Raw genomic sequence first — 10,429 nt, 5'->3', positions numbered from 1 at the left:
AAAACTCTCGCCTGAGCTACGAGTCAAACCCACAACAGAACATTCTTCGCGTTCTCGCTTAGGCGAGAGCCTCTCGCCTAAGCGAGACATTCTTTCGCTCAAAAGATTGGAATTCCCGCCTGAGCGGGATGTCAAACCGAATTGCCAACCACTACAAGAAATCTGCTTATTATCTACGCCAGTTTTTCGTAGGTAATGTTCACTTTTCGTAGGTAACGCGTTGTTATCTACGAATTACCTACGAAGAAAATTTCGTAGGTATTGAGCTGGTAGGTAACTTCATCTACGAAATTGTGCTTCGTAGATAACGTACCTACGAACACTATCTACGAAAGAAAGACGTAGATAATTATCTACGAATAACCTACGAATATCATTATCTACGAAAATAGTTGGTGGATAAATTACAACTGGAGTTATCTACGAAACAATTCGTAGGTAACTTATCTACGAAAATTGTCGTAGGTAATATATCTACGATATTCTGCGTATGTAATTTACCTACGAAAATCTTCGTAGGTAAATTATCTACCAAATATTTCGTAGGTAATTATCTCCTACATTTTCCACATATGTAAATTACCTACGAAGTTCTTCGTATGTAAATTATCTACGAAACTTGTCGTAGTAATTACCTACGAAACTTTTCGTAGATAACGTTATAATATTAAAAAAAATTATAAATAATTTTAATTTCTAAAAATTATCATTATATATTTGTCAGGACTTACGTCTAAACTTCACCTGTAAACAATGCAGTAGACAATTTTGTCTACTTAAAATATTCTAGAATTAGAAAGTATAGTAGTTTATCACAGACAAGAGAAGTGATGTTTAGACATAAAAGCTGGACTCCACCTGTAGATCCTACAAACATTCCAGCATTCAAATAACACCTTCAAATATAAAACAACATAGTTATCCAAAGGTTTAGCACCATTCATATCATCACATCAAAACTATAAAACTACAAATATAAAATAAAGTAGATAACACAGATTAAGAAACTAACAAATAAGCTACATCGGTCAAGTCCTACAATTTAAAAACTAACTAATGTTACCCCTAGTTCAACAAGTTCTACTATTACAAACCTAACTAATAATATGCATAATGAGAAGAGTTTTGCCCATGCTGGTGGTCCCTCTCCCGAGCATCATCTTGGTTTTGATCCTCATTTTTTGGTTGTTAATTGACGTCTTGCAAAATGGTTTGTGCGGCGGGAGGGAGAAGAGGGAGAACAACAGTTACTAGGGATTCTAATTTTCTCTACAGTCGTTGATTCTCCTCCCTAGATTGACGAAACTCCTCCCTAGATTGACGAATTTCTTCTTCCAACCTTAGAATCTTTTGTGAATCCATACTTGTAGAACTGGATGGTTGTTGTGTGAAGGCTTCCCAACAAAGATAATTTTCATTCAGTTTTCCAATAGACCAACTTTTTTTCCTTAACTTCTCTTCCTCACTAGGGTCCAATGGAGATATTTCTTCTCCTTCACCACAGTTTAAAATTCCTCCTGTTATTCAAAATAGACATGTTATATAATGACAAATCTTTATATTTAAAAAGGAGGAAAGATCTAAGTTAGAGAAATTACATATGTTTGTTTAGATCTGTGATCTACAAAATCACTGGTATTCTTGCGAACATGAGTATGGTGGAAAAGCTCATCAAAATGTACAGGACGACCCAATTGTTCTGCCTATAACCAAAACTAATTAATCATGATAAAATAGTAATCAACTTATATAACTGAATTTTTTAGTGTACATACCATGCGAAGGGCATGTTCATGGATGGTGATTGAGCCACTTGTGTGCAAACATCCACCCTTCATAGATGCTCGATTCTTTTGATTACGAGCACTCTTTGATCGAAACTCGGGTTGGTTCCACTTAGCAAGCAAACTGTTCCATACTTTATCAAACATCTAGTGAGGTTTTTTCCCAGTTTTTCTTGCTTCCATGAAGATTTCAGAAAGTCTATGAGAGGCCTTTGTGTTGAAAATCTTTCTAATCTTTTGCTCATGTTCAGGTCTCCAAGTAACCTTTCTCTACATTAAGAGATAATATAGTAGTTAAGATAATGATTATTACAGTAAACAATATATGCAAAGAAATTAAATATGCTTAATTGAAATCTAGTAAAGGGTAGGTTACAAATATAAACTTACCTTGAACCTTTCGAAGAAGATCTCCTTCTCTTCATCCAACATTGCACCCAAAGTTAACCATGGCTCAACATATTGTTGCTTAATTGTCTTTGTGATTGCCTTGGAGACAACTCTACTTGGGTAAAACCTAAAAATATAAACACATTATGGAAAAATATGATGTCAATATAAAAAAACCATATAATATAAAAGAAAAATTGATTTCAACTAGTGTTGATTATTACCCATCATTACAAGGTTCAATAATTTCAAGCCTTGCACCAACAGGAGGTTCATCGTCTTCATTTATGGATGGTTCACCTGCTTCTTCGGTAGACATGTGTTGGTCTTCCTGAAGTACATTATGAATAGATCGAGTGGGTATTGAGGTTGGTGTATCATTTTGTTGAGAGGGGGAAGATAAGGATGTCAATCTAGCACCAACACATTGGGAAGCCATAGATGACGGTGTAGGTTCATTAACATAAGGTTGCATAGGTTGAACAATGGGGGGTTGAGAAGGTATGGGTTGGTCAATTGAGGGTTGGGAAGCGGTAGATTCGGCTATTGATGGTTGGGAAGGAATTGGTACAACATTTGCAGTTGTAGAAGGATTTTGTTGATCAACAGGGGATTCAAGTATAGGTGCTTTTTGTGATGGTAATCTAAGAACATATTTTGGTCGTCTTCCCTTCATTGTCCCCTTTCTCCCCTTTTTGGCAATAGGCAAAGATGGTTCATGAATGTCTTTATTACATTCTGATGACATATCTACAACTGCAAAGAAGAACATATACAAATCAGTTGCATTGCATTAGAAATGTCAGTAAATTATCCACTCAAATTTGTTATCAAGCTAAACTCTTATAAAATGTGTATTGTAATAATCTCGTCCTTCAATCGGACAACAACACCAATTAAGACCCCATTTCAGTTTAAAGACTGCATGTCAAGATGTATTAATCCTTGATACAAGAAGAACATAATTAATCCTTGATTAGAAGATCTTTAATAACTAATTATGGATAAATCCTTATCTTTAAGATGTATTTTTGTGATAGACCAAACACATTGTGTTATGTTATTCCTTTAATTACTACAGAAGGGAAAAAAAGGAGTATTGAACACATATTGAGGAAAGAAGTCTCATACACATCACTACACCAAGCCTAGACAAGAACATAGTTCATGCCATCCGTAAATAGAGAAAAAGAAGAGAAGCAAAGGAAAACACCAACTTACATATTGAGTTTCAAAAGAAAAGTTCTGAAAAATGAATGCTACACTGTAATTATATATTAATTACCCAAAAGAGTTTAGGATATTGATTATTTGATCTGCTAAGTCTTCAGCAGAAGGAACACATCCTCACAACAAATTGTAGCTGCTCCCAACTGCAAGAACTCTTGTTGAAGTTCCAGAGGAAAATCTATGTCAATAACAATATTCAGTTCTAAATGCAATAAAGAACCCATTCAAATTTATCAACTTACAAACATCATGTCCGGGAGGACTGATATGATAAATGCAAAAGTTGTGAAGCAGTAAAGAAGCTGCCTCTGGACAGAAAAACAATCCTTGGAAACAATAGGTAATCCTTAAACAAGTGGAACTATGTAAAAGAAAATAAATTGGCAAAGCTTACAGTTTGGTGCTAAATCCGGATAGGTGATCAGAGTTGGTTTGTCAGGATCCTCATAGACTATGACAGACACAGAACCACAGCCAGTTCGAATGTGATGCTCCTGAAAGGCAATCCAAAATGAATGGTGGAATGAGAAAAGGGTACAAAAATCCAAGTTGGAACTTTTAATTAAATATCATATCCTTACATGAGAAAAATGTTCAAAAAATAGTTTAAAATATCATATCAAACTACTGAATGCAGATCCTCTTTCTTGAATTAAGCAAAGCATATAGATATAAATAGTTTTATGTGATTCCAATGCTTTCTATATATTGCATAAGAATGGAATATTTATCAGATAGAAACTAATATAACTAAAAATAGAAAACTTCTTCACATAATTTCAGACACATGAATGAAACATTTTCCATAATTAGATACAAAAATACACTATATCTATATGTCTATGTAGTGTAGGTATGTATGATGGTGTCAGATTTGGCCCTGGCTAAGTATATTTACTGAAAATTCAATCACGAATATATGTGATGACAATTAAAATCAACACATGAATGGCTATAAAAGGGTGCATATCAATATCACTATTTACCATTTTTAATTTTGTTGTTAACCTACTAGAATCTTTCACTGAGAGAAAATTTCAGTGTAGATAGTGAAACTAGTGGAATTTTAGCACAAATCATTGCTTTTTTTTCTGCCTCTGCTGCTGGTCAGAGAATATCAGAACTCCACCATATGATTTCCTACAACTAACCTACCATTTGTCGTTATATTTATGAGTTTTTCTGTTTTCCATTACTGTTCTTATAGTGTTTTTTTTATTGTTCTCAGTTCAACCCTCTAATCCAAAATGAATGGTGGAATGAGAAAAGGGTACAAAAGTTGAAGTTCGAATGGGAAAAAGTTTGTCAGCATAATTAGCATATCTAATTAGGTGAATATATGATATAATTGTAACTTGAAATGATTAGGCAACAGGAATAGAAGTCTTAAAAATCTGCTAGAATTATTGGATGAAACTGTTAAATTAGGATGTAAACCAGTAGAGACACATATTGCACAAAATCACAAAGTTAGAGAATTAATTGTATGATGTAGGCACCCCATAATATCAAAGTCCCTCTCACTACCCCACTTCTACCACTTCTAATTAAAGGTACCACTCACAACTGTTTGTAATAACCATAAATGTTCTTCCTTTAATTACCTAATCTTTCCCCTACAATATACTTCTAAGGTCCATTTGGTAGAGTAGAAAAATAAAGTGGGTGAAACTAAAATATGCAGATGGAAATAAGAAAGAAATAACGAGAAAAGTAAAGATATTGGGTTGAAGGGAAATAGAAAAGAAATAATGAGATAAATAGATAGATTAATAGAAATAAATGAGATATAGAGCAAAAAAACTCTAGTGAAACACACTAACTTTCTAATTCTCTCATTCCATTTTCTATTATACCAAACAAACCCAATTTTATGCATCCCACCCATTTCCAGTCCCTCCCCTCCAGCTTTGGAACCTATTGGTACCCAACTCATGCAGAAAAGTATCTTCATTGGTCGTGATCTCGTCCATAAGAGAAATAAATGTCTCCAAACGGGTACATACACACTGATGTAGTGTGTATTTTCTTGTAAAGCTACAACAAAGCAGCAACAGTTATATCCTTCTTTACCAATAGCATATAAATCACATTTTTCAGCACATGGATTAAGTTTAGGCCTAAAATTTACTATGTACATAAACAAAGATAATACAACCAGATTGTTTTGGTTAAGAGAATTGAAGCTGTCTATAGTTGTCAACAGAATCAGCACAGAAGTACGATTTTATTAACTAATAAATATGATGCTAGTAAACGTGATAAGCCAAACAAGTTCAGCAAGACCATTCTATTGAAGAATGTTAGGATAACCAGATTAGAACTGAAGTCTTATTTTAGTTAAAATTGTTGAGGGCAACTATTAAAGTTCGAATTGTGTCTCAAGCTTCAGCCTTTGATCTAAGTACTCAGAAAGCGTACGGAAAATTGTCAAGCTCAAATCATAAAGAGGTGGTTGTCATCTATTGGTCACATGATTGTACTATGACTAACCAACAAATCATATTATTCTGTAAATCAAACTCTAGCACATAAAACACATAAAGACCATTTAATCAGTATAGTCTAGACTTACTAAAGTATATGTTTAACGACCCTAAACTAGAATGGAAGACACAAATATACTGTTGTAAATTAACACAAAGATACACGGTCTCCTTGTACCGAAAATTATTGTTTTATCATTGATCAACATGAAATAGAGATGACAAAGATATAAAAGATTAGAAATGCTTTAAATTTTGAAGTCTAATTTAGTTGAAGTTCATGATTTTATTATCAAAATTGAGGAGGGATGTTTTGGCATGAAAGACTGGGGTCCTATCAACTTGAAGTCATTAAGATTTTTTTTTAACCGTTGGTAGTGAAAGATGAATTTGTACTAAAAAGAAATGAGAGAAGTCTTGCATCAATCTTCTTAGAAAAAAACAAGTACAATGTATCATTTTGCAACCCTCATCTAAAAGTACTTAATAAAAGCCATAAGTTTAACACACAAAAGGCAAATCTAACAAAAAAATTTCCAAATAGAAAGTGGTACAAATCATTGATCTAATTATTGTACGCCTATTCAGAACTATCATCATTCAATTCCATTTCTTCATTGTCTTCTTCTGACTCGTGATCATCAAATTCCCCTTCATCATCTTCTTCTTCCAAATCAAAGTCTTGAATTTCCTCTTCTTCCGTGTCTTCTTCTATGGCTTAATCTTCTACTTCAACACCATTTTCTAAATCTTGGAAGCCTAAAATAGATTCAACTTCTATGATTTCATTGACGTGTGAAACTTGGTCTTCTTGGTAAGGCATATCATCATCTACATCAGTAGCTTCTATGCGACCTCTAGGTTTTGTCTTGATTACAGCACACCAACCACATTTATCTATTCGAGATTATGGATATGAGACATAGTATACTTGTCTTACATTGTGAGCAATTATAAATGGATCATACGGCACATATCTTTTATCCATCCGAATATCGACAACATGGTATTTAAAGTCCACTCTTGTACCTCTTCGTGATGGATCAAACCAGTCACAATAAAATACAAATACTTTCTTGGGAGTGCTTGAAGTATTGTACTCGATCTCGTAAATGTGTTTAATGATCCCATAGAAATCATCTTCACCTCCGTTTGTAAGCCCTTTTACATAAACCCCACTATTTATTGTCTTTTTACCTTGACTCCATGCATTAGTGTGGAACTTATACCCATTGACATATAACGTGTGCCATTGCTTAACCTCGATAAGAGGACCTAGTGATAAATCTCTCAAGTGTTGGTTTGTCACATTTAAAGGCTCATTGTAAACCTAAAGTACAACACAAACTCAATGTCATATTTTATTTATTAGACATTGAAAGTGTAATTTAATTATCAAGTACATACTTGATTCTTGAACCATCTAGGAAAATCAGCATGTACCCGACTAGAAGTAGTTGAGTCAGGTATTTCCTGAGATTGAAGGAATGACCTATTCAAATAAGTCATTAAGAAGGTTAATTTAATAAAAGAATTAACTCAATTATAACAATGAAATTGGTAGTTGGAAAATATTTACTCGAGGTATGGTTTCACTTCTTGGCAATTGATCAACACATGAACGTGGACCGAATCCTATTCTCTTTGTGTTAACTAATGAATTGATGGCTTGCCAGAAGGACGACTTGGTTGGTTAAAGATGGACAATGATGGTTGGTTGGTTTCAACTCCCATTTCATTTCTACTACTTCGCAATGACAACATATAACCTTTGAAATAGTGGGAACAAAAATAAGTTGTTTCTCGGTGTATGTAAGATGCACATATCGATCCTTCAACCCTTGCCCTATTTTTGATTGATCGCTTAGAATCTCCCATAAATCTATAACAAAAATTGTTTCTTGGTCATGCTTTGTAATCGTTAAATAAATGAATTTTATATGAAATACATTGATCATATATTACCTTTCAAAGGGATACATCCACCTATATTGCACTGGGCCACCAAGTCTAGCTTCATATGCAAGATGAACTGGGAGATGTTCCATTGAATCAAAGAATGCAGCGGGAAATACTCTCTCCAACTTGCAAAGAATTAGTGGAATGTTTTCTTCCATTGTAACCAAATCGTCATACCCTAATGTCGTAGAGCATAAGTCTTTAAAGAAATGACTTATTTCGATTAGGGGATTTAAAACATGGGTTGGCAATGTACTAAATGCAATAGGAAGTAAGCATTCCATGAACGCATGACAATCATGACTTTTCATCCCATGTATCCTTCCCTTCTCAACATCAGCACATCTTGCCAAGTTTGATGAATAACCATCAGGCACCCTGAGTTCTTTTATCCAACGACAAACTAATTTTGCTTCCTCTATAGTTAAAGAGTAATTGGCTTTAGGCTTAAACATTTTTCCATTAGCTAGCAGTTTCATCTCTAAGTCAGGGCGACTACAATACAAAGCAAGATCCATCCTTGCTTTCTCATTGTCTTTTGTTTTACCACTAACATTCATGACCGTGTTCAATATATTGTCAAAGAATTTTTTTTCTATGTGCATGACATCTAGGTTGTGTCGTAAAAGATTATCTTTCCAATAAGGAAGATTCCAAAATATACTTTTTTCCTCCAATTATGAACCTCGTCATATCCTCGTAATTTCGACAAACGAGGATTTTCTATGGCCATTGGTAAATCCCTTACTCTTCCCCAAACCAAGTCAGGTGTCATTGTAGTTGGTGGGCCATCGGTTTCAACTTTCCCTTTTAAGAAGGCTTTTTTATTCTTTCTAAAGGCATGATCACTAGGTAAAAACCTACGATGTGAGTCAAACAACCAATTTCCCCCAATTTTCTAATGTAAAGGCTTTTGAATGCTCCATACAATGTGGACATGCCAATTTACCTTGAGTACCCCAGCCAGACAACATCCCATATGCAGGGAAATCATTTATAGTCCACATTAAACTAGCTCTCATGATAAAGTTCTTCTTTCTTGAAATATCATATGTTTCTACACCATCCCACAACTTCTTTAGATCATCCACCAAAGGTTCGAGATACACATCAAATGGCTTTGTCATGCCAATTTCAGGAGGAAGATTGCGTGGTCCAGGTATTAGACAACTTAAGAACATAAATGGCTTTGTCATGCCAATTTCAGGAGGAAGATTGTATGGGGTGACAATTACTGGCCAACAAGAATAAGGGATTGTTGATTGAATGAATGGGTTAAATCCATCAGAGCATAAACCCAAGCGTACATTGCGTGGATCAACTGTAAAGTCTGAATGTACCTGATCAAAATGCTTCCAAGCTTCACCATCTGAGGGATGACGTAACACGCCTAAGCTACTTCTATTTTCACGATGCCAAGACATGTGATTAGCAGTTTCCATTGATGCAAACAGTCTCTGCAACCTTGGAATTATAGGTAAATAGAACATTGTTTTTACTAGAACAAGCTTTTTTGTGTTTGCTCCTGTGCTCCGATCATGATACCTTGGCATATCACAAAATTTGCAACGTATAAGTGCTCCATCATTTTTCCCATATTCATTGTCGTAAAACAACATGCAACCTTGTATACAACAATCAATCCTTCTAGCAGTCAATCCAAGCTTTGATACTAATCGTTTAGCATCACAGTAATTTTTAGGTAAAGCTTTATTCATTGGTGTTACATCTTGAAGCATTTTTGCTATAAAATCTAGACATTCGTAAGGGACATTCCAATTCGACTTGCATGCTAAAAGTCTAACAGATTGATAATTTAGACTCTGATGATCCTTCAAATAATGGTTCATTTGACTCGACTAACAGATTATAAAATCGTTGAGTTGCTTCATTCGGAGGCTCTTTGAAGTTTGTTTCTGGTATTTCAAATGACCCATGTTGTCCAAAGGCATCACACAACATCTCATGCATCGAGTTAAATGTTTGTCCTTCAGTCACATGTATACCACTTCCTGAAGCATCGCCAACATGATGTGAAATATTCTCTATGGCTTCCCCGTGATCAATCCAAATAAAGTAGTCAGGCATAAAGCCATGCTTGTAGAGATGGAGCTTGATTGTTTGAACATCAAAAATCCTTGTACACTCACATTTAATGCATGGGCATTTAAGTTGTCTTTCATTAACATAACTTTCTTGTTGACAGGCTATTTCGATAAACTCTTCAACCCCAGCTACGAAAGTAGGTTTCAAACCTCTTTTACCTTTATACACCCTATCATACATCCAATCATGACTTGAAGGAAATGAAGTCATGATCTGTGTATTTAAAGAAGTTACGTATATATTAGATCACAATGTTCAAATCATTCCTTACACATTTGAATATCTTTATGTTAACTATCTTTATGCTAATCATCAATAATTAGCATCGTTATAGTATAACATAAACCTCTAAGAACCTAAGGATGGATTGCTTTTTAGAAAATATTAACAAAAGATGAAATCAAATATTCATCATTGATGAAAACAGTGGTAACTTGTCAAAAAATAAATTAAAATGGATATTGATTGTTGAAA

General features: G+C 34.3%; 2 pseudogenes; both read right to left on the bottom strand.

The window, feature by feature from the left end:
* Nucleotides 1-1,188: 1,188 nt before the first annotated feature.
* Nucleotides 1,189-2,231, bottom strand: LOC146885580 (uncharacterized; annotated as a pseudogene).
* Nucleotides 2,232-7,525: 5,294 nt separating this feature from the next.
* Nucleotides 7,526-10,165, bottom strand: LOC146885579 (uncharacterized; annotated as a pseudogene).
* Between the last annotated feature and the right edge of the window lie 264 nt (nucleotides 10,166-10,429).

This window comes from Vigna unguiculata, chromosome 6, assembly GCF_037176805.1.
Source record: "Vigna unguiculata cultivar grain cowpea cultivar isolate G323 ecotype 2 chromosome 6, ASM3717680v1, whole genome shotgun sequence".
In the NCBI taxonomy this organism is placed as follows: domain Eukaryota; kingdom Viridiplantae; phylum Streptophyta; class Magnoliopsida; order Fabales; family Fabaceae; genus Vigna; species Vigna unguiculata.
Note: the sequence above shows the minus strand (reverse complement) of the source record. Positions and strands in the feature narration are given on the sequence as shown.